At 43.7% G+C, this 26901-nt stretch overlaps 1 long non-coding RNA gene across 4 annotated transcripts in view; it reads right to left on the reverse strand.

The window, feature by feature from the left end:
- LOC114812937 overlaps positions 1 to 26901 on the reverse strand; it is a 138615-nt gene that overhangs the window by 32162 nt on the left and 79552 nt on the right. For all 4 annotated transcript variants that reach the window (XR_003760547.2, XR_003760546.2, XR_003760548.2 and 1 more), the window contains one exon: positions 26269 to 26436. This is a non-coding gene — a long non-coding RNA (uncharacterized LOC114812937). The remainder of the gene's footprint in view (positions 1 to 26268; positions 26437 to 26901) is intronic.

The raw sequence follows: 26901 nt of genomic DNA on the forward strand, positions 1-26901 counted from the left end.
TATAAACGCCTTGCTCCAACTCCACCGTGCCTACTGAAGATGATTTAGGAGGAAATAACACTCAGCTGAACCTGAACAGGAAGTCTAGAGTGTGGTTATGAAGGCATGTCCTTTACTCTGCAATGGCAAAAGACAAGTATTTTCCCTACTTTATCCAGTCCCAATTAACCCTCAAGTTCCTTCCCAAATTTCCATTGTGGTGCAGTCTTACGCCGGTCAACATAAAAGCCACTGAGGTCTAGCTTTTGATCATCAAAATCGTAGAAGTCGGATCACAGTGGCAAGTACATCTCTACCTCTCCCTTTTTATGTTTCAAGTCTTGATTCTTTTTTTCCCCTTGGGAAAACTAGGAAGACTGAAGTCCAAATTCCTTAAATATATACATATATATCTCTTCAAATGCCCTCTATCAAGTGTATTCAATGTGGTTTACGCCTAGAGGTGTTTCGATCTACAGTATTCTGGGAACACGCAAGAAAAAGGGAGATAAACTATTTTGAGCTGTCACCCTACCGGACTATTGAGATCATTAAAATAATGAAGTGAGAGTCCAGCCTCTGCACCCTGCCAAAGGCTGGCCATGTAACTTCAGGAAAAGTACTTCCTTCAGGTGTTAAAAGAGAATTATTATACCTGTCCCTACCTTCCCTCATCTGCCATCTTCCTCTGTGGGGTCATTGTGAAGATCAATTAGACTTTTGAAGAAAACTTTAAACTCTCTACAGTACTTTTATTCCTCAGAGATAGGAACTCTAAAGGATGCTTACTACTGCTTGAAGCGGTTTAACTGTGTTAGACCTCATCCTGCATCAAAATTAGAGAATTTTAATTTCTGTTTAAAGCCAATGCACTTTAAATGAATTCAAGTAGATACACCATCTTCCCTTGATACATTTTGACCAAAATGTTGTTATAACTGGAAAAATGGGTCATTTCCCAGTTGGCAATTACAATAAAAATAGCCCGTCCTCAAATGAAGAGCATGCTTGAATGCAAGGCTGTGTTTCTAAATGAAAATCCAATTCTGGACTTTATTAGGGTAAAGTTTCTGAGTTGCTTTGTATTTTAATTGATTATATTTTAAGTGTCTGTTTCTTTTCAATCAAAAATCAAATTCTTTTAAATCAAGTTTAAAGTTTTCCTTTAAACTTTTATAGTAAGATTACTGAAAACGTCAATGCCTTCAGAAAATGCCAACAGATACATTAACAGAAGACTGAAGGAAAAACATTTGTCAGCTAGAATGCATTTTTTTAAATCTACAGTGTCTCGGCTAATAGCAAACAGAGTATCTAGAGAGTCTAGTTGGCCATGGAGCAATTTAAGGTGATTTGTGCTTCAGCCACATCTTCCTAACAAAAAAAAATATATATTATTCCTTGATTAGGGTAAAATCAAAAAGACTCTAGTTACCTAGCTGTGTTAAACTCCCTCTGAGCACTCTAAAGGAGAGAGGTTACAGTTTATTTCCTTTGGTAGCATGAGATTTGAACAGACTCTGATATCCAACTTTTGCTTCCTCTGTGGAAAGTACTTAAAATCCATCAACTTTGTAACTTTCTGGTGACTGTTAAGGAAACAAAATGAGGACTTGGCTTAACTTGGCTTAGTGGTGACCTGTTAACCTGCTGGCAGTTGTGAGGGCAGCACAGTGAAAACCTTTTAAATTGATGACTTTTGATAGAAAGAATGGAAGCCCTCTGACAAAAACGGAAAACGGAGTCGGAAATCCTGCTGCCAGACTAAAGGCGTAGACAGTGGCAAGATAGTTGTCCTCAAGAATAATCCTAAATGACCCTGAGTTGGTCCAGATAAAATGGTGTTGGGCCCGGAATCTGGATATTTTTGATTCTGGTGAGCAATGTGGGGAAAGTTAGTTCTGAAAAGTGTCAAAAATCCTTATTCATCCTAGGCTTTCTAGGGTGAACTGTGCACTTTCCTCCGGGTGCCATCATAAATGAATATAAGGGCAGTTTGAACACTCAGCTCACTCCATTCTCTCTTCAAACTCAAAGCCCTCTGAGAAACTGGGGCGACAGCGTGGCCTAATGAACAAAACATGGATGTCAGGAGACGGGTTCTAGTCCAGCACTGCTCCTGGCCTGCCGTGTGACCTCGGACAAGTCACTTCCTGTCTCTGTGTTCCAGTTTGCTCATCTACAGAATGAGGCTAATACCTGCTCTCTCCACTCCTCTTAGTCTGTGAGCCCCGAGAGGGGCAGTGACTGTGTGTATCCCATCTGAATGTTTTGTATCTATCTCAACACTTAGAACATGGTAACTGCTTGTTAAATTCCATTTTAAAAATTAGAATTACTTCATTCTCTAATTTTTATGTTTGCAAAGCACTGGGTTAAGGAAATAATTCAAAACAACATAATCCACTTTCATCACTGATGTTTCATTCCCGAGGTGCCCAAAATGTTTTGTCAGTTACAGCTTTGACCAATCACTCCTTTGAATAACCCCAGATGCAGAGTGGAAAGATCATACTTAGATACAACCAGAAATTAGGAATGACTAAGCTTCTGCAATTTGCTGGGCCTCGTACTGACCACATATGAGTGCCAATGTCTTAGTCTATAGTGCCATGTAGACTCTTTGAAGCCGGGCATAATGGCTTGTGTGTTTTCTTATTCATTTGCCTCTAGACCAAGTATCCAATGGTTTTTATTAGAATGCTTACTGTTTAGAAAGTACTGTACTAAGTGCCAATTGCCGCATTGTACTCTCCCATGTGCTTAGTACAGAGCTCTGCACACAGTAAGCATTCGATAAATATGGCTGAGTGAATGAAAGTGCCTGAGAGAGTGTAATACAGCATCATCAGCATAAAGGGGTCTCAAAAAAATATCTCAGAGACTAAATAATGATAATAGTAATAACTGTGGTGGCTCTGCCTTTATCCCCATTTTACAGATGAAGGAACTGAGGTGCAGAGAAGTGAAGTGACTTGCCCCATATCATACAGTAGACCAGTGGCGGAGCCAGAATTAGAACCCAGATCCCTTCTGACTCCCAGGCCCAGGCTCTTTCCACTAAGCCATGCTGCTTAATATTGCCGATAGTTCTTTGAACTAGAACAGTTTCTTGTTGGCTCGGTCATGGTTTGTTACCGGCCTCAGGGACTCTCATCACTTCCCCAGTAAAGGTAGCGTACAATAGGTGAACAAGAATAATAAGAATTATTACTTTTATGGTGCTTGCTAAAAAACTTACTGCTTGACAACTACTGTACCCAGCGCTATGGTAGACACACCAATGGGCTCACAGTCTGGAAGGGGGAGACAGACAACTATACAAAACAAATCGAGTAGACAGGCAACGATGCCATCAAAATACATAAATAGAATCATAGACATATACACGACATTAAAAAAATAGAGTAATAAGTATGTACAAATTTACACAAGTGCTTTGGGGAGGGAAAGGGGGTAGAGCAGAGGGAGGGAGTAGGACAGGAGGGCAGGAGGAGCAGAGGGAAAGGGAGGGCTCAGTCTGGGAAGGACTACTGGAGGAGGTGAGCTCTCAGTAGGGCTTTGAAGAGGGGAAGAGAGTTAGTTTGGCAGAGGTGAGGAGGAAAGGCATTACAGGTTAGCAGTAGGAGGTGGGCCAGCGGTCGACGGCGGGACAGGCGAGAACGAGGCACATTGAGGAGCTTAGCGGTGGCAGAGGAGCACAGTGTGCAGACTGGGCTGTAGAGGAGAGAAGTGAGGTGAGGTAGGAGGGGGCAAGGTGATGGAGAGCTTTGAAGCCAATAAAAAATATGGAACGCTTCACAGGACACCGATTGAACACAGTCCCTGTCCTACTTGGAACGCACAAACTACGTAGGCGGGAGAGGAGGTATTGAATCCCCACTTTACAAGTCAGGAAACTGAGGCACAGAGAAATTAAGTGACTTGCCCAAGGTCATTCGGCAGGCAAACAGTGGAGCTGGGATTAGAGCCCAGGTCCTCTGACACACAGGCTCTTTCAGGGAGGTTGCGCTGTTGCTCTGAACAGGAATGACCTCTCATTCCTGCTTTCCAATTGTGTTGGGGAAAGGATCAGATGGTGCAACTTTAACTTCGACTAGATTGGCAGTCCATCATGGAGCTACCTTTGGATTGAGATGAGATTCTCAGGGCTGTCCAGGTTGATGGTTTCCACTGGTTTCCTAAGAGCCCAGAGAGAACATTTTCATATTCTGAAACAGCAGCAGTACTTACAGCTCTTAAGATCTGACTGTCAACTAAAACCTATTTTCTCAACAGTTTTCTTCCTTCAAATTTTCCCAATTTTTATGCTTTCCTCTTAATTCTTTAGTATACTGGAGACTAACCAAAATCAGGTTGAACTGTTACCAAATTATCAGAAATTAGCATTCTCATGGCCTAAGGCGATATTCATCTGATGGAGAATGGCTTGAGCTGAAGGCAGACAGAACCATAAAGCCTTATTCTCTCTCTAAACTGCATCTCCCCTATACATTAGTAATCTCATTAATATCCACAGCCCTGGCAGCAATACTTAGTGTTCATCTAAATTAGCGAATGCATGGGCTGGAGAGAGAAATGCTGCAGTGAAGGGATTGGCCCGGGCTTTGGCAAGAGTTCCTCCGTATCTGGGTGAGATTTATAGCGGCGAGGGATACTAGCTGTGTATGCTAGGGATACAACACAAACTGCCCTTGATTCAAGGTCTGACATTTCACCTAGCTTGGAGCAAGCTCCAAGAGAAGCATTTTCTAGTATTTTTCCTCTTCTTATTTGTAACACCTATTCACCAGCTTCCCTGGATCTCTACTTATTTGCTGACTCAAAGCTCCTTGCAGGCAAGGAACACCTCTACTACTTCTGTTGTACTGTACTCTCTCAAGCACTTAGGACTGTGCTCTGCACATAGTAAGTACTCAATAAATACCACTGATTACCTGCACCCAATTCTCCCTTCATACACATTCTAAAATTTCCACTCCAGTACTCAGACGCTAGAGTGGAAATTTAAGGATGCACCTGTTGTTCCCTGCCCCTTGGGGTCCCCCGCCTGAATGGAGATGGTTTGTCCTTGCCATCTCACCAATGCTAACTTCACCTCACTCCCATCCCAGACATGGCTGGATGGAGCAAATGAGCACACTGCATGTGGGAGAGTCAGAATGAGAATTCAAGTCCTCTACATCCCAGGTCCTAAGCTCTTTCCCTTAGGCCATGCTGCTTCTCAAAAGTGAATGGGGGTATCTGCTTTAGGAAGAGACTCCCTTTCTGCATCTCTTCCAAATCATGCTAATAAAATGTCTTGGTGCGATGGAGAAGGAGCAGATTATTGGAGGAACTTTTGTCTTCCACACCCCCATCCTCCCTGCCTACCCCAAAATCAGACAATACAACCGCAAGTGTGGAAGCCCCGCAAGGAAATCATGAAGTATCTTTGGGCCATGCTAAGGACTGTAATCCTTTTCTCTTGTGACTCTTCCCTAACTCAGTCTGAGCAGCTGTCCCTCTACAGACTAGGAAAATCCAGTTCCCTCTGCAGGAAATGCAACTGGGCTTATCAGGAATAATCCTTTGCAGAAATCCACGCTTGTGTCCTCAAGGAATTTATATTCTTTCATATATGAGGTGAGAGGCTCTGCTAGTCGGCTCTCAGAGCTGCGGTAACCTATAAATGTGTTAGAAACTTCACAATGTTGGGAATTGTGATGTCAAAATAAAAGAAAAATTGGAGGTGCCGTTACAGTGGACAGATGTTTTCCTTCTCCATTAACAGCATTTATCGAGTGCTTTCTGTGTGTCTGCAGCCCTATTTAGGGATGCAGTGTTCACTCCAGAATGGGAGGAACTAGAAAAGGGGACTTGCAGCCTGCCTGCTTCACCAAATTCAAACCTGGCTCACCAGAAGTCTGTGCCTGGTGAACTTTTATCTTGCCTCATGGATAGGATATTATTATCTGTAGAGCTATCTTCAAAAACAAAAGGCAGTTCTCTCTCCCTGTCCCCCTCTCTCTAATATATTTGTCATCAGTCATATTTACTGAGGCTTTACTGTGTGCAGAGCACTGCACTAAGCACTTGGAAGAGTACAGTATAACCGAGTTGAGAGACAGGTTCCCTGCCCACATTGAGCTTACAGCCTAGAGGGGAGATAGACAATATAAATTACGGATATACACCTTACCTGCTATGGAGCTGAGAGGGGGGTGAATAAAAGGTGAAAATCTCAGAAATAGGGCAACGCAGAAGGGAGCGGGAAAAGTATTCGGCGTGTAGTATATACACAGGAGTTGACACACAGGAGTAGACTGTGTGCAGAGCACTACAGATGTATTAAGGATAATATTAAATTACACAAAACAAACTCTACTCCTGAGGAAGTAGTAGTCGAACAGGAGAGACTGGCAGATGTAAATTTCCCAATTTATGAGAGTAAAAAAAATATAAACACAGTGTGAATGGTCCCTAGTAGACAATTAAATAGCTAAATAATAAACAGATATTCAGAACTGCTAGGGTGTCAGACAAGGTCACAGAACTGATCAGGAAGGTGAGATTTAATCAAAAGGGATGAACATTAGGCACAATGGCTCGCCTTGTTTGGTACTTGTTAAGTGCTTACTACGTGCAGAGCACTGTTCTAAGCGCTGGGGTAGATACAGGGGAATGAGGTTGTCCCACGTGAGGCTCACAGTTTAATCTCCATTTTACAGATGAGGGAACTGAGGCCCAAAGAAGTTAAGTGACTTGCCCAAAGTCACACAGCTGAAAAGTGGCAGAGCTGGGATTCGAACTCATGACCTCTGACTCCAAAGCCTGTGCTCTTTCCACTGAGCCACGCTGCTTCTCTTCCACTTCCTCTTCTGCCACTAACCTTCTTTCTGTACCTCCATCTCGCCTGTCTCGCTGCCAACCCCTGGCCCTAGTCCTAGCACTGACCTGCAATGCCCTCCCTCCTCAAATCCGCCAGACAATTACTCTCTCCCCACTTCAAAGCCTTAGTGAAGGCCCATCTCCTCCAAGAGGCCCTCCTTTACTAAGCCTCACTTTTCCTCATCTCCTACTTCCTTCTGCGTTGCTCTGACTTGCTCCATTTGCTCTTCCCCCATCTCCCTGACCCACAGCACTTCTGTATATATCTGTCATTTTATTTATTTATATTGATGTCTGTTTATTTGTATTGCTGTCTCCCCCACTCTAGACTGTGAGCTCATTGTGAGCACATCACTCTTTACTGCTGTACTGTACTTTCCCAAGCACTTAGTACAGCGTTCTGCACAAGTGCTTAATAAATACGACTGGATGAATGAATGAATGGAGAGAAGGAGCCTTTATAGGAGGACAGATGTGAGCAGTGGGATGGTGACGGGAGAGTCATGAGGGAGGAAAAAAAATTAGAAAGTTAGCTTGGGAGATGTGAAGAGTGGGAGGTGGGATGTAGTGGGAGAATCAATCAATCAATCAATGGTATCGATTAAGCACTTACTAAGTGCAGAGCACTGATCGAAGCACTTGGGAGAGTATGACACAACAGAATTAGCAGAAACGTTCCCTGCCCATACTGAACTTAAGGTAGCAGGTGAGTAAGAAAGAGGGAATCTTCAAGCCATTTGTGAGAAGTTTGTATTTAAAGCGAAGACGCATGGATAACCACTGGACGTATCTGAGGAGAAATTCAACCTGATTATCTTATATTTACCCCAGCGCTTAGTACAGTGCCTGACACATAGTAAGTGCTTAACAAATACCATTTTTTAAAAAAAAGTCAGGCAGGCTGTGCCACACAGTGATCTGGACTACAGAGAAACAAAAGCCGTGCCTAAATCCAAGGTGTTTTTTTTTGGTTTGTTTAATTTTTAAAAAACCACCACCGCTCAATCTAACAGCCCTAGTCAAAAGGAAGAGGATCTAATCCCCAATTTACAGATGAGGTTACTGAAGGAAAGAAGTGACTTGCCCAGGTTTTTCGAGCAGGCAAGTGATGGACCCAAGATTGGATCCCAGATCCTGACTCCCAGGCCTGTACTCTTTCTCCTAGGCCCTACTGCTCCTCCGAATGCTTTGTCTAGTGGCAGTCGTGCACCACAGCGGTTTACTGAGGCAGTGCTGAATGCAGGGCAGAAATGCATATGATCATAATGAGCTGCTATTGTGGAACTGCACAACTCAACACTGACGTAATGAGGTTAAACCAGGAGGGCAACCACTTTTTGCGACTAAAAAGGAAGCAGCCATTATGACGAGTTATGTCATTAATAATATTGTTGGTATTTGTTAAGCGCTTACTATGTGCAGAGCACTGTTCTAAGTGCTGGGCTAAATACGGGGTAATCAGGTTGTCCCACATGAGGCTCAAAGTCTTAATCCCCATTTTACAGATGAGATAACTGAGGCACAGAGAAGTGACTTGCCCACAGTCACACAGCTGACAAGTGGCAGAGCCGTGTTTCGAACCCATGACCTCTGACTCTCAAACGCATGCTCTTTCCACTGAGCCACGCTGCTTCTCTTCATTCAGACACTATCAATCATATTTCTTGAGCACTTACTGTGTGTAGAGCACTGTACCAAGCACTTGGGAGAGTACAACAGAGTTGATACACAGAGTCCCTGCCCCCAAAGAGCTTACAGCATTACAGTCATTCAACAGCTACTTCTCACAGAAAAATACACCCTAGAGGCACCCCACCCCCAAAGATATATTCATTCAATCGTATTTATTGAGCACCTACCATGTGTGGAGCACTGTACTAAGCACTTGATGCACATCAATGGTACTTACTGAGCACTTACTGTGTGCAGAGCACTGGACTGAGAGTTTGAGAAAGTACAATTCGACAAAGTTGGGAGACACATTTCCTGTAAGCAGGGGGCCTTACAGTCTAGATTGTAAACCATTTTGAGGAATGCTCACAGCCAGTCACTAGGGAGGTGGTATGGCCTAGTGGAAAAAACTTGGGGTTGGGAGTCCAGACACTTAGGCTCTCATTCAAATCCCCGCTCAGCCGCTTGTCAGCTGTGTGACTTTGGGCAAGTCGCTTCACTTCTCTGGGCCTCAGTGACCCCATCTGTAAAATGGGGATGAAGACTGTGATCCCCGAGTGGGACAACCTGATCATCTTGTATCCTTCCCCCAGCTTAGAACAGTGCTTTGCACATAATAAGTGCTTAATGTACCACCATTATTATTATTAATATTATTATTACAATTCAGCAACAGAGACTATCCCTCCTCAACAAGCTCCCAGTCCAGAAGGCTGTTTGACTTCAGTGATCATCATCATAAGTAGGGAAATAGCCTGGCATAGGGGCAAGAGCCCAGGCCTGGGAGTCAGGGGTTGTGGGTTCTAATCCTGCCTCCGCCACTTAGCCATGTGACTTGGGGCAGGTCACTTTCATTCATCCAATCGTATTTATTGAGCACCGACCATGTGCAGAGCACTCTGCCAAGCGCTTAGAAAGTACAGTTCGGCAACAAAGAGATGATCCCTACCCAACTGGCTCAAAGCCTGGAAGGGGGAAAAGAATGATGGCATTTGATAAGCGTTACTATATGCCAAGCACTGTTCTAAGCACTACAGGGGATACAAGGTAATCAGGTTGTCCCACATGGGGCTCACAATCTTAATCCCCATTTTACAGATGAGGTAACTGAGGCCCAGTGAAGTGACTTGCCCGAGGTCACAGAGCAGACCAGTGGCAGAGTCAGGATTAGAGCCCAGGTCCTTCTGATTCCCCGGCCTGTGCTCTATCCACTAGGCCATGCTGCTTCAGTCAACATTTTCCCATTTCCAACCCCTCCGCAGTTAATTTTGAAATTAAAAGTAGAGACTCTTTACTTCCCCAATTATGCCCTCTCTTCTTAAATGGAATTTAAGTGCTTACTGTGTGCCAGGCACTATATTGAGCATCAGAGGAGATAGAAGCAAATTAGGACAGGTCTATCTGGATGCCCCACAGACACCTCAAACTTGTCCAAAGCAGACCTCCATATTATCCCACCCAAACTCTGTCCTTCCCCTGACTTGCCCGTCGTTTAGACTGTGAACTGTTATTGGGCAGGGATTGTCTCTATCTGTTGCCAAATTGTACATTCCAAGCGCTTAGTACAGTGTTCTGCACATAGTAAGCGCTCAATAAATACGATTGAATGAATCCCTGCTCTTCCACTAGCCTGCTGTGCAACCTTTGGCTGATTGCTTAACCTCTCTGAGCTATAGTTTTCTCTTCAAATAAATGGGGATAAAGTAGAGTGTGCTTCCTATGCAAGACTGGGACTGTGTCCCGATCGTTAACCTCGTTTCTAGCCCAGCGCCTGGCATACAGCATATGAAGTTGTCCTTCCCATTCGAAGAAGACACCGCTGACGGTGAAGTTCACCTACGAGTGTGTGTCGGGCTGAAAAAGCCAATGTCAGATCCAATCCTGGCCGTACAATGGACTCACAAACAGGCTGTCCTTTGCTGTGCTGTTGCAGCTGTTTGCAGTGCCTAGTAAGTACTTAATACATGCCATAACGATTCTAGACCGACAATAAATCTGAGGGAAACCGAAGCAATTTATCAGAATGAAATAGGACCACGCAACATGCAACGGAGATCATCAATGGCAACAGGAAGTTGGCCCACAATCCTGTTACTCAAGCAGTATACTTATACCCTGATATAACAATAGACTTGGACGTAGGAAATCCGACCCATTCAGTCAAAGCTTCCTTCGGGAGGCCACTAGACAGAGGAAGACAGCTGTGTGGCATTAATCTCCTGGGCTAGAGTGCTATTAAATCTTCTCAATGATTTTTGAGACCCGATTCCACTGAGAGGCTACAGCCAAACAGTTTCATCAGAATCGTAATACATGCCGCTCTCAAGAAATAGCAAAACAGGAGCACGGACAACCAAGTCCTGGAACGGAGTCGGGCTCTTAGTTGTGAAGCTATGCTTATCTCCGCCCAGGTACTCCGGGTGGGACAAGCGAATGCATGGATGGATTAAATGGATGACCACAGGAGACGCAACTGCTTCTGTAGGATTAACTCAAATTGGGCAATGATAAGCAAGGGAGATGGAGGGGATATTTCAAGAAAGGAGCTACTCTTTTTGAATATAAGCTTCAAGGAGATCACAAAACAAAGAGGCAAAATTGAAAAGAGCACCAGGTGCTGCAAACAGCAAACCTGACATCTCAATAAAATAGAGTCTTTACAGATACACGCTTGATACACGCTTTGGTGGCAACTATTTTTGGAGGAAATGACCCAATAAAATGAGTTAATGTCCCAAATATAGACTCTTTTGAAAACGGCTATTATTACTGTATTTGTTAAGTACTTACTATGTGCTAATCACTTCACAAAGTGCTGGAATAGGTGGGGGAAAATCAGGTTGGACACTGTACCTGTCCCACCTGTGGCTCACAACCTAAGTATGAGGGAGAACAGATAATGAATCTCCCATTTTAAAGAAGAGGAAACTGAGGCAAAGAGCAGTGAAGTGACTTTCCCCAGGACAACTGCTGGAGTTGGAATTAGTACCCAGGTCCTCTGACTCCTAGGCCCATGCTCTTTCCACTGTGGAAAGATGCGTTCTCTTCCCTCAATACTTTATGAAGCATCTGACTTGGGAATATTTACAGTCTACAATTTATTGTCCAGTCATCACAACAATAAGATCAATGGATCTAAAAACAATTCCTTGGCACATCAATAAATGAGTCAAACAGGGTGAAATGTGAGCCAGAATGGAGATGATGACTAGAATTAAAAACCCGTAAGCCCAGAAAATAGACAGGAAGGCTGACCCAATGCAAAAATAACAACCGATTAAGTTAATGAATTGAGTGCCCAGATAATTATTCTCCTTGCACTGAATGACTTCAGCAAAGACAAACGGTGAGTGATAACGCAGAAACACATGGAGAAATTAACTGTTTACTCCAAAAGGTTCTGAAGATGATAAAGAAAGCCAAGAGAGCTTCCCCCCTCAAATCCACCAAGCCATACCACACCCCTCACTACTTTCAAAGTCCTTCAAAGATATTTCCTCAACAAGTCCTTCCCTGACTACCTCATGTCCCTAAGGTCCTGTCATCCTGCTTGCCATCACTCAGTATACACACACACACAAATATATATATACATATTTATATGTATATATCAGTTTACTGATTCTACTTTTTAATCTGAATTCATTATTTTGCCTTTTTTTGTTACCAGTTACATCTGTTTTTACTTCTGTTCCCAATAACTAGATTGTACCGTTTCTGCCTGCATCCTCCACAAGATGTACACTTCTTGAACACAGGGATTATGTCTTCTATTTTTGCCTTATGCTCCCAAGTACAGATTCAGTGCTCTCAGTGTTCAATTAACACCGCTCCATGTGCTCATTACATTTCTTAGGTTCTGTTTAAAACAAAACACTTGATGTAGAAAATCTGGTCACTCTGATTTACATGGAAGATTCAATCAAGAGGGTGGATGACATATCATTAACCGTATGCTCGACAGAGATCATCTGAATCTCTAAAATGACTCAAACGATAATAATAATAATGTTGGTATTTGTTAAGCGCTTACTATGTGCCGAGCACTGTTCTAAGCGCTGGGGTAGACACAGGGGAATCAGGTTGTCCCACGTGGGGCTCACAGTCTTAATCCCCATTTTACAGATGAGGGAACTGAGGCACAGAGAAGTTAAGTGACTTGCCCACAGTCACACAGCCGACAAGTGGCAGAGCTGGGATTCGAACTCATGAGCCCTGACTTCAAAGCCCGTGCTCTTTCCACTGAGCCACGCTGCTTCTCTAACGATGCCTCATGAGCTACTAAAAACTTCCAAGAATGATAAAATATTCAAATGTATTTTAAGCCATTTGTACAGGGGTTCTTTAGCCACAATACTGTGTCATCAGTCAGTTGAGAAGTGGCATGGCCTAGTGGATACAGCATGGGCCCAGGAGTCATAAGGACCTGGATTCTAATCCTGGCTCCATCATGTGCCTGCTGTGTGACCTTGGGGAACTTCTCTGTGACTCAGTCATGCCCCATCTGGGACTTTGTTGGTGTCCAACCTGATTAGTTTGTATGTACTTCAACACCTAGTACAGTGCCTGGCACATAACCAGCTACTACCCCAGGGTCCGGAGGCCTTGTTTTCTTTCCGTCACACCTAGCCAGTAAGTAGGCCTGGATTCTGCAGGAGGGAACATCTGGAGAGTGGAAAGGCCGGAAGTCTTTCAATCACCACCCAACTGAGCCAGTTTCAGGACTCCTCGAATGAGTTTGGAGGTGTAACGGACTGGTCATGTGTCTCGAACAAGTTTGTCTGCCCATTAAACTCCCTGCCAACCAATGGCTACTAGTCCCACGTGGGGCTCCCAATCTTATTCCCCATTTTGCAAGTGAGGGAATTGAGGCAGGGAGAAGTTAAATGACTTGCCAAGGACACACTGCAGACAAGTGGTGGAGCCGGCATTAGAACCCGGGTCCTTCTGATTCCCAGGCCCATGCTCTATCCACTAGACCATGTTGCTTCTCTATCATGTCTACCAACTATACTGGGCTCTTTCAAGAGCTTAGTACAGAGTTGGGCACACTGTAAGAGCTCAATAAATCCCACCGAAGGATGGACTGATTTACTTTCCCCACTCGGGAATCCTTCCTACGGGGATCTTCTTGACAGCTTCAATAATGTCCAGGGCAACTTTTCAACTACAAATTCAAGAGCCCAGTCACTTTTTACTTTCTTTGCAGTGCCCACTAAGAAGATTTGTTCAGGTAGTTCACTTATATTATTACCTTCGAATCTGGAGAAAACTGGAATGATGTCCTTTCAGTGAGTTAGTCAACAGTATTTATTGAGCCTCTACTAGGAGCACAGCAATCAATGTCCTAGCCTCTGTGGAGATTACAAATGAAAAACAAGATCTCTGTTTCGCACAACTACAATCTAATGAGAAGGCTGAAATTGGTACTGTCTCAGGTAAGACAAATTCGGCAAAGAGAGAGCCTTTTTCATTGATAACCACCAGCTCGGACCTCATCATCAACATCAATTAATATTTTTCACTGCGTGTCTGGAATCACCCTCAGGGCTCCTGTCTACTAAAGAGATACAGAGTAGGTGGGGAAACCTAAGTGGATATGTATGGCAAAAGAGAAACTAATAAAATCAGAATGCAGCACAATATTAAGTGTTTCATCAACAAAGCACTTATTTTGCATGTGATCTGATGCTCAGACCATTACCCTCCTGGTTAACGATCTTCTAGGGATTCTTGTGGCTGAATTAATTATGCAGAAAATCTCTTGCTAGAGTGTATGGGGCTCTGTTTAGATGCCTGAGCTCTAGTAAGTGGCATTTCTGCTATTCAGGACTGTATTCATTGGTTCAATCCAAGTAGGAAGGCACCCAGGCTCATCCAAGCCCTCTGTAGGATGTTGTGGATGTTCTTGCTGGGCAGTACTCAACAGAATGACTGGCTGGCACCTCCCATTCTGTTATACTTGCTGGATAATAAAGCTCTTCCTGAACTAGTAAGGAGTCTTGTGGTTTAATGGATAGAGCTCAACCCCGGTAATCAGAAGGTCCTGGGTTTCAATCCTGACCTCGCCAACTGTCTGCTGTGTGACTTTGGGCAAGTCACTTCACTCATCTATGCCTCAATTCCCTCACCTGTAAAATGGGGATTAGGACTGGGAGCCCCATGTGGGATAGGGACTGTGTCCAACTTGATTAGCTAGTATCTACCCCAACACTTATTACAGTGCCTGTCACATAGTAAGCCCTTACAGATACCTTAAAACAAAACCAAACAAAAAAACCTTACTGTCACATATGACAAATAAGACACTAAATTCAGGTACCAAGCTCTTTTGTATATCCCTGTCATTGTTTCCTCTTCCAGAATAATAGGAGAATGTCGATCTCCTACATATGTACGTGTCTATTTATTCAAATTGGCTACCTTTGACAGATATATACCTACTCCATCTTCAAATATCGAAGCATCAAAATTAGTGAATAGCTCCTAAAGAGGTATTAGCATTTCAATAAACCAAATGTAATTCGATGAATTGTTAAATGCGTGATTAGAAACTCGGACCGCAGTCTTTGTATTCTTTACATTTTTCCATTGTAATGAGTTATGTTTAAATTTTGAAGCTTTAATATTAAAATGTTAGAATTCCATAAGTAGAACATGATATCGGCAAAAGAAAGCGGCCTGTGAGCCTATTCACATACTGACTGATTTGACTTTCCAGTCTCCAAAATTCTACCTAAAGAGAAAGAAATGCACAAGTTTTCGGACTTATTCATACACATTCAGCAGCTTCCCAAATGGCAAATTATGGCACAACTTCAACTGGATTTCTCAAAGGAAGTGAACTGTGCATTTGGCCAACCCTTTGCACATCAAAATGCCCCTCTTTCAGAGAAAAAAAAGGTCACTGAACCTTCCTGCATATCTAGGCAGGGGCCAGTACAGGGTCAAACAAGCCCATGATATTTCTTATTAAAGTGCAATGACCTGGAAGGAAGGTAAGCATTTCATTCGGTAAATCACCTCAAGACACCACTGAGAGTCCTATAATGACGAATAACTCTTCCCAGGGCAAAAGCAAGTCAGCTGACCATTAGCAATTACTTCCACAAACTCTTTGAGGCTGCCCTTAAATAAAACATTACCTAAAACAGCCTGCAATGCCTCTGATGTCACCTGCAGCAAGATGAATGTCATATTATACTCCATCACCGACTTTCAATTAAAGATGCTTCAGGGAGTGTTTCGATCATCTGAATGCAGAATTTTGACTCCTTTTTCTTTTTTGTAAGGGATGACTTTCTCCCTCAGGACCCAAGACTTTCTCCCTCAGGACCCAATGAACACTGACTCCCCCCAAATACGTAAATCCATTAAATACCTATACATATAAAGATGGATATGGGTATTTTTAATATGAAACTCTGACTACATTTTATTAGATGGATTCTTTCTGCCACCGGTTCTTCATTTGCCAGGGATCGTGCCTGAGTCATCAAACTGAAAAAATGTAAATATACCGCATCATTTGGAAGGGCCCAGAAAGATATGCAAAAAAGCGTAGGTGGCTCCTATAAAAAGAGAGGGAAAAGGTACAGAGGGTGCCAAAAATGATTAGGGGGATGGGACAGCTTCCAAAGAAGATGTACAGAAAAGTTGAGAACTCTTAGGTCTGGATAAAAATTGAGAAAGGACATGATAGAAGTTTTCAAAATAACGAGGAGTTGTTCGTGAAATCACACATAACCAGAGCAAGGGCTAAGAGATCACTGAGCACGAGGGGCTCAAAAGAAACAAAAGGAAACACTTCTCCACTCGGAAACCGTACAGGCAAAAAATATCAGAAGGTTCAGGAAGGGTTATGATATATTCATGAGGAAGTCCATAATGGGTAACTACACGGAGAGTTAGTCACATCAGAGGGAAATGACATTATGCAAGAAGACTTCAAAGAGAGTTATGTAAATATATGTTTAATGGGTCCCCAATATATTTTTAGAGGGGGACTGTAGGGATGTTAGGTGTACAACCAAAACCTTCAGGATGAATGTACAAGAATAACTATCTCACAGTACTTCCCATCATTCTTTAAGGCCTCAGTGAATAGCATATCACTTAGCTACATGCATCACAGATCAGAGCCAATCAGTTCTTATAATCTTAGCACAACTTCCACTCAGGCTTACCTTGTCAAGTATCTGGAATTGTAGGGTGGATGAAGGTTTATTTAAAAAATAAGGAAATTCATTCAGTTCCTTCAACATCTCCAGGTATTTATTTACTGTGTGCGGAGTACTGTACTAAGTGCTTGGGAGAGTATGTACTATTAAGCCAGTTAATAGAATGCCAGTGGAAAAGCTCCTTTCTGAACCTGACCATTGATGAGTATCATCTGATGTTATAGGCTCATCAGTCAAAGGAAGGAGAGGCCAAAAGACATGGAATAAGGAGGCTGCAGTTATCTCAGGCACTGGGAAAGCAGAGGTCTCTACCCACAATCAAACTCCCTCACTGTCTATGGAGACACAAAGGAAGAGATTTCCAGCTCCTCAAATAATTCTACACTGACTAGTCTAGAACCTCCGAGGGCCATGCCTTTTCAACACTGTGTTAAAATATGGAAAAAAGGAGGGAGGAAGGTGGGGGGGGGAGAGAGGAATGCGAGAGAGAGAAGGGAAAGGGAGAGGAGGCAGAGAGAAACAGAGCAATAAAGGCAGAGTGAGAGAGGAGGCTGTCCTTTCCTATTTGTCAGTTTCTTTAAATTTTAAGGTCAAGGAACAAACCAGCAGCCCATTATCAGGCTTGAAAGATAACTTCTTCCAAAAAAACACATGGAAACTAATGTTTTACATATTTTCCCAATTAGAATGTCACTTGGACAGGGAGAGCGATTAATAGATCATTATGGGAAAAAGGAGATCAGGGTAGAGATTCTTAAACTTCTCCAGTGTCCAAAAGAATACCAAATCCCTTGTGCTGTCGCAACTGCTGTAATTATTTTACTTATCTGGACTACAAAAGAACTCCCCATCTGAGACTTTTGAATGAGGAAGTACAGCTAACATGCAATAACTCTTGCAGAGTTTAATAATTCAAGGTGAGGAGGGCAGCTATAGGTATCCTCAAGTAATATTCCACCTAATTAAAGAAAAGAGTAGGAGATCGTTGGCTAAATTCAGATCGCATAAAACAAAAAACAAACAGACTGATAGGAACAGCATAAGAAATAAATGTTTTCAGATTAGAGCCCTCTGCAGAATCCAATAGACCAAACTCATATCTTTTCTGAGATCAATAGCGAACAGCTGATTTAGATGGAGTTGTTGAAAGTAGAAATAAGGGGTGTGAACTGGGGAGGAAAGTCTTGATTTATAACTGCTTCTGGGGGATTTTCAAAGGCGGACAGAGTTCACTGTGGCTTCAGTTTGAGCAGCATTTGCTCATTTGTTAATATTACTGTGGATGTGATGCTCCCTACTACTCTTGACAAAAAAATTTACCCTGCATTTTGATTTTTATCACCGATAAGCATTTATAATTCAAACGCACAATCATGTGTGCAGTGTAATGCATGGATAATTTGCAAGCACTCCACTTTGAACTGTGCTCTTTGAAAATGTGGCCGAATTGCTAAGGACTGTATTGTTGAGGATGTTTTCTCTCAGTTGCACAAGCAATTAGTTAGATTTTGTTTTCAAAGCAGCCTCCCCAAAACCCTGATGAGACTTATGTGTCTTGTCTTGGGCTGTTGAGTGGCTTCTGATCCATAGCGACTGCATGGACACATCTCTCCCACAACCCCCCACCTCCATCTGCAATCCTTCTGGTAGTGGATCCCTAGAGTTTTAATGGTAAAAATACAGAAGTGGTTTACCATTGCCTTCTTCCATGCCGTCAACTTTAGTCTCCACCCGTCCTTGACTCTCTCCCGTGCCGCTGCTGCCCAACACAGGTGTGTTTTGACTTGTAGCAGATTGCCTCCCACTAGCCACTGCCCAAGCTAGGAACGGAATGGACAGGGCTCTGCTTGACCCTCCCTCCCATAGCTGAGACTGGTAGAATACTGAAAACGCTCCAGGTGCTGGACAGCTGTTAGACTACCTTATATAAAAGTTTTAGGCAAGTATGTGGCCCAAGATATTGGTCATTTGAAAGTTGAAGAGAAGCAATGGCACTTTGCATCACCCAAGTCACACTAATCTGCATTACGCTGTTCAACCCAAGTGGGAGGGCAGCTGAATCTCAGAAGGTGAGTAACATTACACTGTAAATCCCTACTCCTACTGGCTGTTCCCTTGCCCACCTCAACTTCCCTTGTTCTTAGTGTCTTTCCCGCCCCCCAAACTTTTCTTCCTGCACCCCAAACTTACTCTCCTCCCCTTTCCGCCATCCCCCTACCCTCATGCCCCAGTTTTTTTTTTTATTTGAGCTATAAAAATAACAACAGCTGATAATAATAACCTTGGCCGGCTAAGTGTTGATTCTCTGCCAAGCATCGTACTAAGAATCGAGGTAGATACAAGATTATCAGGGGTAGATACAAGATTATCAGGTTGGACACAGCCCCTGTCCCACATGGGACTTGCGATCCAAGCAGTGGCACCGAATCTCCATTTTATAGATGAGAAAACTGAGGCACAGAGAAGTGGTGACATGTCCCAGGGCACACAGTGGGCAAGTGGTAGATTCAGGAGTAGAATTTAGGGGAAGCAGCATGGCACAGTGGATAGAGCACAGGCATGGGAGTCAAAAGGTCGAGGGTTCTAATCCTGGCTCCTCCACTTGTCTGCTGTGTGATCTAAGGGAAGTCACTTCCCTGTGCCTCCCAGTTACCTCATCTGTAAAATGGGGATTAAGACTGTGAGCCCCATGAGGGACAAGGACTGCATCCAGCCCCATTTGCTCGTATCCACGCCAGCACTTAAGGCCGTGCCTGGCATATAGTAAGCACTTAACAAATACCACAGTTCATTCAGATCCTCTAACTCCCAGGCCCATGTTCTTTCCACAAAGCCAAGTTGCTTCCCATTAGGGGGCGGCCACCACCAGCAGCACTTTCGTACCATCCCAACTCTCTACCACAGCCACACCCACTGGGACAGGAAGAGGGCAGGGTGGGGTTGATGACATGGCAGTCCCCTACACAGCTGCCCCCCACCTTGCCCACACTGCAACCCAAGTTTCTGGGACTGGGGCGGGGAGGGGTGGGAAGAGGAAAAAGGAAGGTATGGTGACAGTATTGACGGCAGCGGTCCCGCCTGCAAGACACCTATCGCTCTGCTTCAAGTTCAAACAAAGCGCTTAATATAGTGCCTTGCACGCTGCAAGCGCTTGATAAATAACTGAATGAATGACACAAAGAAAAAATCTACCCTGAGGGAGGGAGAGTGAGGTGAGGGCTGGGAAAAACAGGGGAGGTGCAGGCCAAATTTGGGGTGTGGGCTCAGGGTGGGAAAATCACTGGCAACAGGGAAAGCCAAGGGGGGAACAGAGCAAGGGGAGGAGGGGGCAGTGAGAGCAGGTGATCAACTGCAGCGACTGCCCATCACATCCAAGTCAGCTTAAGTGTGCTGGGTTCATCAGAAAAACGGTACGGAAGAAATCACTCTCCCAATTTTTAAAGCTCTATTAAAATCATTTCTTCTCCAAGAAGCCTTCCCTAACTTAACCTCCTTTTTCAGAGAAGCAGCGTGGCTCAGTGTAAAGAGCATGGGCTTTGGAGTCATGGGTCATGAGTTCGAATCCCAGCTCTGCCACTTGTCAGCTGTGTGACTGTGGGCAAGTCACTTAACTTCTCTGTGCCTCAGTTCCCTCATCTGTAAAATGGGGATTAAGACTGTGAGCCCCACGTGGGACAACCTGATACCCCTGTGTCTACCCTAGCGCTTAGAACAGTGCTCTGTACTTAAATACCAACATTACTATTATTAATATTATTATTTTTCCCCACTTTACTTACCCTCCTTTCTATATCACCTTTGCTCTTGGGGCGGCATCTCTTAAGCACCTGGATAATCATTCCACCCTCAGCTCCACAGCACATAGGTACATATCCTTACAGACCACTGCTTCTCCTATGCGTAATGGATTTTAGGGTCTGACTTCCCCACTAGACTGTAAGCTCTCTAGGAGCAGGGATAAGGTCTACCACTTCTACGGTACTTTAGCCTCCCAAGCACTTTAAACTGTGCTCTGGTCACAGTAAATACTCCATAACAACACTGACTGACTGATTTATCCTCAGGTCACATATATGGTGACTCTCTGTGGGCAGGGAATAGGTCGGTGACACTGTTGTGTTGTCATCTCCCAAGCACTTAATACAGTGTTCTGCACAGAGTAAGCGCTCAATAAATATGACTGATTGATTCATAGGGGAGGGGCATAACTCAGGCTATGCTTCTGTTTTCCAGTAGATCACTGAATTAGTTATATAATTGTTTCTTCCCAGAAAAAGATATTAAAAAACTATTTGAACAGTTGCCCTAAAGAGCCAATTTTGGCACTGCTACCTAACAAAGGGAATTTTAGGTTTAATAAAGATGATCGGTTACCTCATTAAACACATTTCCACTACGACTTATTTACCTGGAGTAAATGCACGGAGAGAGGAAAGGCAAGGACGGAGACCGCAGAAACTTTAGTATCATTCCTAGCTGGATTCTACCTATCTGTAAAAGTGACTTTTCCCTACTCTAATTTACAGGGTACATTATATCCCTTGGTGCAGTGGTTTTCCACATCACCTGCCAGTTTTGCTGAAAGCAAGTTATAACTTTCCATGATAGCAGAGAAGCAACATGGCCTAGTGGAAAGAGCATGGGCCAGGGAGTCAGAAGACCTGGGTTCTAATCCCCATTCTGCCAAGTGCTTGCTGTGTGACCCCGAGCAAGTCACTTTATTCTTCTGTGCCTCCGTTTCCTCAACAATAAATTGTGGATTAAATACCCTGTTCTCCCTGCTACTTAGGGTGTGAGCCCCATATTGGGCAGTAACTGTGTCCAAACAGTGCTTGACAACTATTAAGTGCTTAATATAACAACAACACACTTTATTTTATGAAGTTGGAATGAAAACTCCTCTAATGTGAAAAACCCAATACAAAAGTTTATCCCTAACTGTCCAATCCTCATCTCAACAATATTTCTAACCATAACTCTAACATAGTTTTCAATAATTATTCTTTCTAGATCTCTGTCATCCATTTACAGAAGCATCACCAATGACATTTATTGAGTGTCCACTGCTTGTAAGCATTAGGGAGAGTATAAAAGAGATGACAAGATCCCTGATCTCAAGGATCTTACAGGGGAGAGGAAGAAACAGTCCCTTAAATACATTAGATAGGGGAATTTTTATTAATAAGTGTTTCTGGGACTGTAATTATAATAATGTAGGTATTTGTTAAGCGTGTACTATGTGCAGAGCACTGTTCTAAGCGCTGGGGTAGATACAGGGTAATCAGGTTGTCCCACGTGAGGCTCACAGTTAACCCCCATTTTACAGATAAGGTAACTGAGGCACAGAGAAGTGAAGTGACTTGCCCACAGTCACAAGGCTGACAAGTGGCAGAGCCGGGATTCGAACCCATGACCTCTGACTCCCAAGCCCAGGCTCTTTCCACTGAGCCACGCTGCTTCTCTAGTAAATCAAGCATTGACTCTCTGCAGCTGCAAATGCTTACTTGGTTAGACTCTGATTTATATTTTGTTGATCTGCCATTCTTTTCCTAACTGGTAACGGGGAACTGGTCCTCCAACTGGGACCGGGAACTGAGGCAAATTCAAGTGCATTCCCTATATGCAAGAAATTGGCTTGAGGAACAAGCTAGGAAATCAGGAGGGGAACCTGTCAAGAATCAAAACTAATGAATGCATACGTGGTATTTCAGGAAAGCCAAATCAACTTTAGGTTAAATCAACAAATGAGCAAGCATCTGTTTCTGAGATGTATATAAATACCAATGGCAATGTTCCAGACCACCTCTAAGCTAGAATATTTATGTGAAACTAACATAGTTTATCAGGCAATCAACTTGGAACGCTTTATTTACAGAAGTAACTGCAGGAGAATGGAATACCTCAAGGGAATGATATTGCCTGCTCAGTTTAAACCAGCTGAGGTCTACGGTACCCCAGATGACAACACAACATGACAATTCTCATCAATTTGCCAGGAAATGATCAAGTGATCACCTACCATCGGGACAACTGAAATTGCTTGGACCCCTTCTCGTCAGTCTCACCTGATGAGGCATGAATAGGTAAGCTCGAAGACAAGCCTATTTCCTGTGAAAGGAAGGTGGGCCCGTCAGATCGTAATGAAGTCCAATGGAAAGATGCGCATAGGAAGTATAGCAGCTGGGTATACTTCCCCAGCTAGCCAGTCTGTCAATCATATTTACTGAATGCCTACTGTGTGCAGAGTGCTGTACTAAGCACTTGGGAGAGTACAATATAACCATAAACATATTCCCTGGCCACATGGAGCTTACAATCTAGAGGAAGAGCTTATCCCTGACGCACTTATTTCATGGACAATATCTGGTATGTAGTGGTGCAAACAGAGGATGGGGTCTGGGAAATATTGGTCCCACCAGCAGCCAAATTATGGAACAGTACACAATTCCCTCTCTCAGGTCATCTATAACCTCCTTCTTGCCAAATCAATGGCCGCTGCTCCTCAACTTCTCAGCTGCCTTTTCCAAGAAACACGATCTAACCTTGCCTTCACCGACACTGTCCTCCTCTGGTTCTCCTCCTATCTCCCTGACTGCTCTCAGACGCCTCCTCTGCCTCCCACCTCCTACCTGTGTGAAACCCTCAAGGTTCAGGTCTGGGTTCCCTTCTCCACACCCACTCCTTTAGAGAACTCCTTCACTCCCAAGGCTTCAAGTACCACCTCCACATGGATGATTTACCAATCTACCTCTCTAGCCCTGACCTCTCTCCTTCTTGGCAACCTTGCGTTTCCTCCTAACTTCAAGACATCTCCACTTGGATCTCCTACCAACACCTCAAACCTAACGTACAAAACCCATTTCCTCACCTTCCCTCTCAAACCCTGTCCCGTTCCTGACGTTCTCAGCATTGTTGACACCACCACCATCCTCCCTGTCTCTGAATGTCATAACCTTGGCATTATCTTTGACTCACAGCTCTCATTTTCAATCTGCCACCAAAACCTGTCAGTTCTACTCTCACAATAGCTCTAGAATCTGTCCCTTCCTCTCCATCCAAACTGCTACCACGTTGATCCAAGTGCTTATTATTATTATTACGTTGGTATTTGTTAAGCACTTACTATGTGCAGAGTACTGTTCTAAGTGCTGGGGTAGATACAGAGTAATCAGGTTGTCCTTCGTGAGGCTCACAGTCTTAATCCCCATTTTACAGATGAGATAACTGAGGCACAGAGAAGTTAAGTGACTTGCCCACAGTCACACAGCTAAGTGGCAGAGCCGGAATTCAAACACATGGCCTGACTCCCAAGCCCGTGCTCTTTCCACTGAGCCACGTTGCTTATCTTATCCCACCTTGACTACTGTACCAGCCTCCTCACTAGTCTCCCTGCCTCTCCCCTCCCCAGTCCATACTTCCCACTGCTGCCCATATCTCTTTTCCAAAAAAAAAAATAAAATTCAATTGACATTACCCCATTCCTCCAAAGCGCCCCAAGGTTGCCCAATCGACTTTACATCCAACAGAAACTTCCTACTCTCAGCTTTCAGAAACTCAATCAGCTCTCCCCCTACCATATTATCTCAATGATCTCCTACTACTATCCAGCCGGCACACTTCACTCCTCTAACGCCAACCTACTCTCTGTTCCTTGACCTCACCGCCGACCCCTTGCCCTCACCTTCCCTCTGGCCTGGAAATTCCTCCCCTTTCACATCTGACAAACCATCACTTTCCCCATCTTCAAAACCCTATTCAAATCGTATCTCCTTCAAGAGACCTTCCCTGACTAACCTGTCATTTCCCTTATCTACCCTCCCCTAGTCACCTATGAGCTCGGATATGTACCCCTTATGCCCTTGATCTTCCCAGCACATTTACATATCCTTACATTCTGCCATTTTCCCTATCTGTACTGTATTTTAATTCATCCACTCGTACTTACGGAGTATTTATTGTGTGCAGAGCACTGTGCCTGTTTCTCCTCAAGACTCTAAGTTTCTCGTGGGCAAGGATCACATTTACCAGATCTATTGTATTGTACTTCCACAAGTGCTTAGCACACAGTTAGCACTCAAAAAATACTCCTTTTGGATTGATTTGACTGATAACAACCAGACTTTCCAGAGTTAACAGTATATTCCATGATTCTCTAAGCACCTCAAGGGCCGGGGGCCACATCCTTTTCCCTCACTGACTCTCACCACCCACAGTTCAGTGCTCTGTACCCAGAAGGCAATTGATAAAAATCTACTAAACCAATGAATTCCACCAATGATTGGAAGAGCAGTGATTTTATTCCGTCGCCAAGGTAGACAAAAAAAACTCCGTATTTAAAATGAGATCTGTCAGAAGGGAAATCCCTTCATCCCCAATTAAGAGGATCACTCAATCTCACTCATGACCCATCACTGTCACTGCAATCATTCCTCAGATATTTTTTGAGCTAAAAAGCAAATGGTCCTTATCCAAGATTCCTCAATCCTAACGTCAGGTAAAGTAGAGAACGACTGCATGTCTAACTCAAGGGCAGCAGAGGGTATCTCGAACACTGGGGAAAGACAGACCAAGCTACGGAATTCATACCATGGAATCTAGAATCAGTCACACAGTGCAAGCAACAGCTGTATATTGCTATACTTCCTTTGAGGAGTCATATTAAGATTTCATAACTACCATCTCCCAAAGGGCCATGTCTCCTTGAGTTCCACAAGCCATTGAAAACTTATTCTGAAACTGTGAAATGAATTAACATTTTTTTTCATTTGAGGGACAGAAAGAGATCAGAAAACTATGTTTATGTCCAATATCACAGCACTCTAAGGTACCAACAGCTCATTGGATATTTTGCAAGGCAGAAGAGTCCCCTTAACAAATAAATTAATCCTTTCTAGGGATTTCAAGGCATAACGCTACATATGGCATTAAGACATGATGTAATTCCAGTTAGCCCAAAGATTCTGGTGACAGAGAAGACAGGCTGGAACTTTACCCAACCTCCTCTATGTAACAGTAGTTACATTTTCTAACCAAGTAACTCGTACCTACAACCAATCCAAAAGAGAAAAGTAAAAAGGATAAGGTATGTCTCTAACTCTTGAACATGACTGGCTAGAGATCAAGTTGCTTCTTTCAGAGGATGACATTAAAAACTTTGGAGGAAGGCAATGAAAAGGGATCACTATTCACAGGGGTGACAGCCTCCTAGACTAGTAAAGAGAAGTCCTGGTGTGGTAAAGCCCGACAGGTGCTTCTACATGAATACCTAATCAAGTATGCCAGGTTGTTATAGTACCTAGACCTGGGAAGAATCAAGAATGAATATTTGGTCAATGGCCCTCACTTGGACCAGGCATCAAAAGACCGACATGACAACATGCAAGGCTCCATATTGTGCATCCCTAATTCCTTGAATGGCGACTGGAGCTTTTTGCCCAGTAGCCGAGGGAGCCAACCCAAGCCGGAGCTGCCCAGGGCAGCCTCCACTACAACTCCCAAGATGAAGCGACAGAACTCTACCGGATAACAGCTAAAGAAGAAAGTTCCACCTCCTTCAGAGGCCACTCACCCCAAGGCCATGCGTCTCCTGCAACAGGATCAGATGATGTACATGATTCACTGCAAAATTCACATCCACTGGAGCCTCCTGTGGCGATTCCAGTTCCACCACTGTCTGGTTATGAAATGGCTTCACTGTTCTCGTGAAGAATTAGCTTCCAGGAAGAGGCTTCTGACGCTGCAGTGGAATGGCGATTAAAGGAGGTTAACCCAAATGTAAAACTCATAAGGGACACAAACAGAACTCAGACACCCCTGAATGAAGACTTAACCAACATCACATTTTTGCTCTTCTTAGTGGAAGAGCTTCTCCTGAATACTATGATAATTTGGGGTAGTCTACTCCTTTAATCATATTTATTGAGAGCAGACTGTGTACAGTGCACTGTACTAAGTGCTTGGAAGAATACAATATAACACAGTGGTAAACACGTCCCTCCCCACAAGGAACACAGAGTCTAAATTTACACTCTACTACTTAACTATCCTCAAATTTCTCCAAAGCCCCAGGCTTTAAAAATGAAGGAAAACCAAATGAAGATTAAGCATCTTCCCCTGGGCCTGGAACTCCCTCCCACTTCATATCCAACAGTCCACCTCTCTTCCACCTTCAAAAATCCTCCTAAAAATCGCATCTCCTATA

Source organism: Ornithorhynchus anatinus, chromosome 6, assembly GCF_004115215.2.
Source record: "Ornithorhynchus anatinus isolate Pmale09 chromosome 6, mOrnAna1.pri.v4, whole genome shotgun sequence".
In the NCBI taxonomy this organism is placed as follows: Eukaryota; Metazoa; Chordata; class Mammalia; order Monotremata; family Ornithorhynchidae; genus Ornithorhynchus; species Ornithorhynchus anatinus.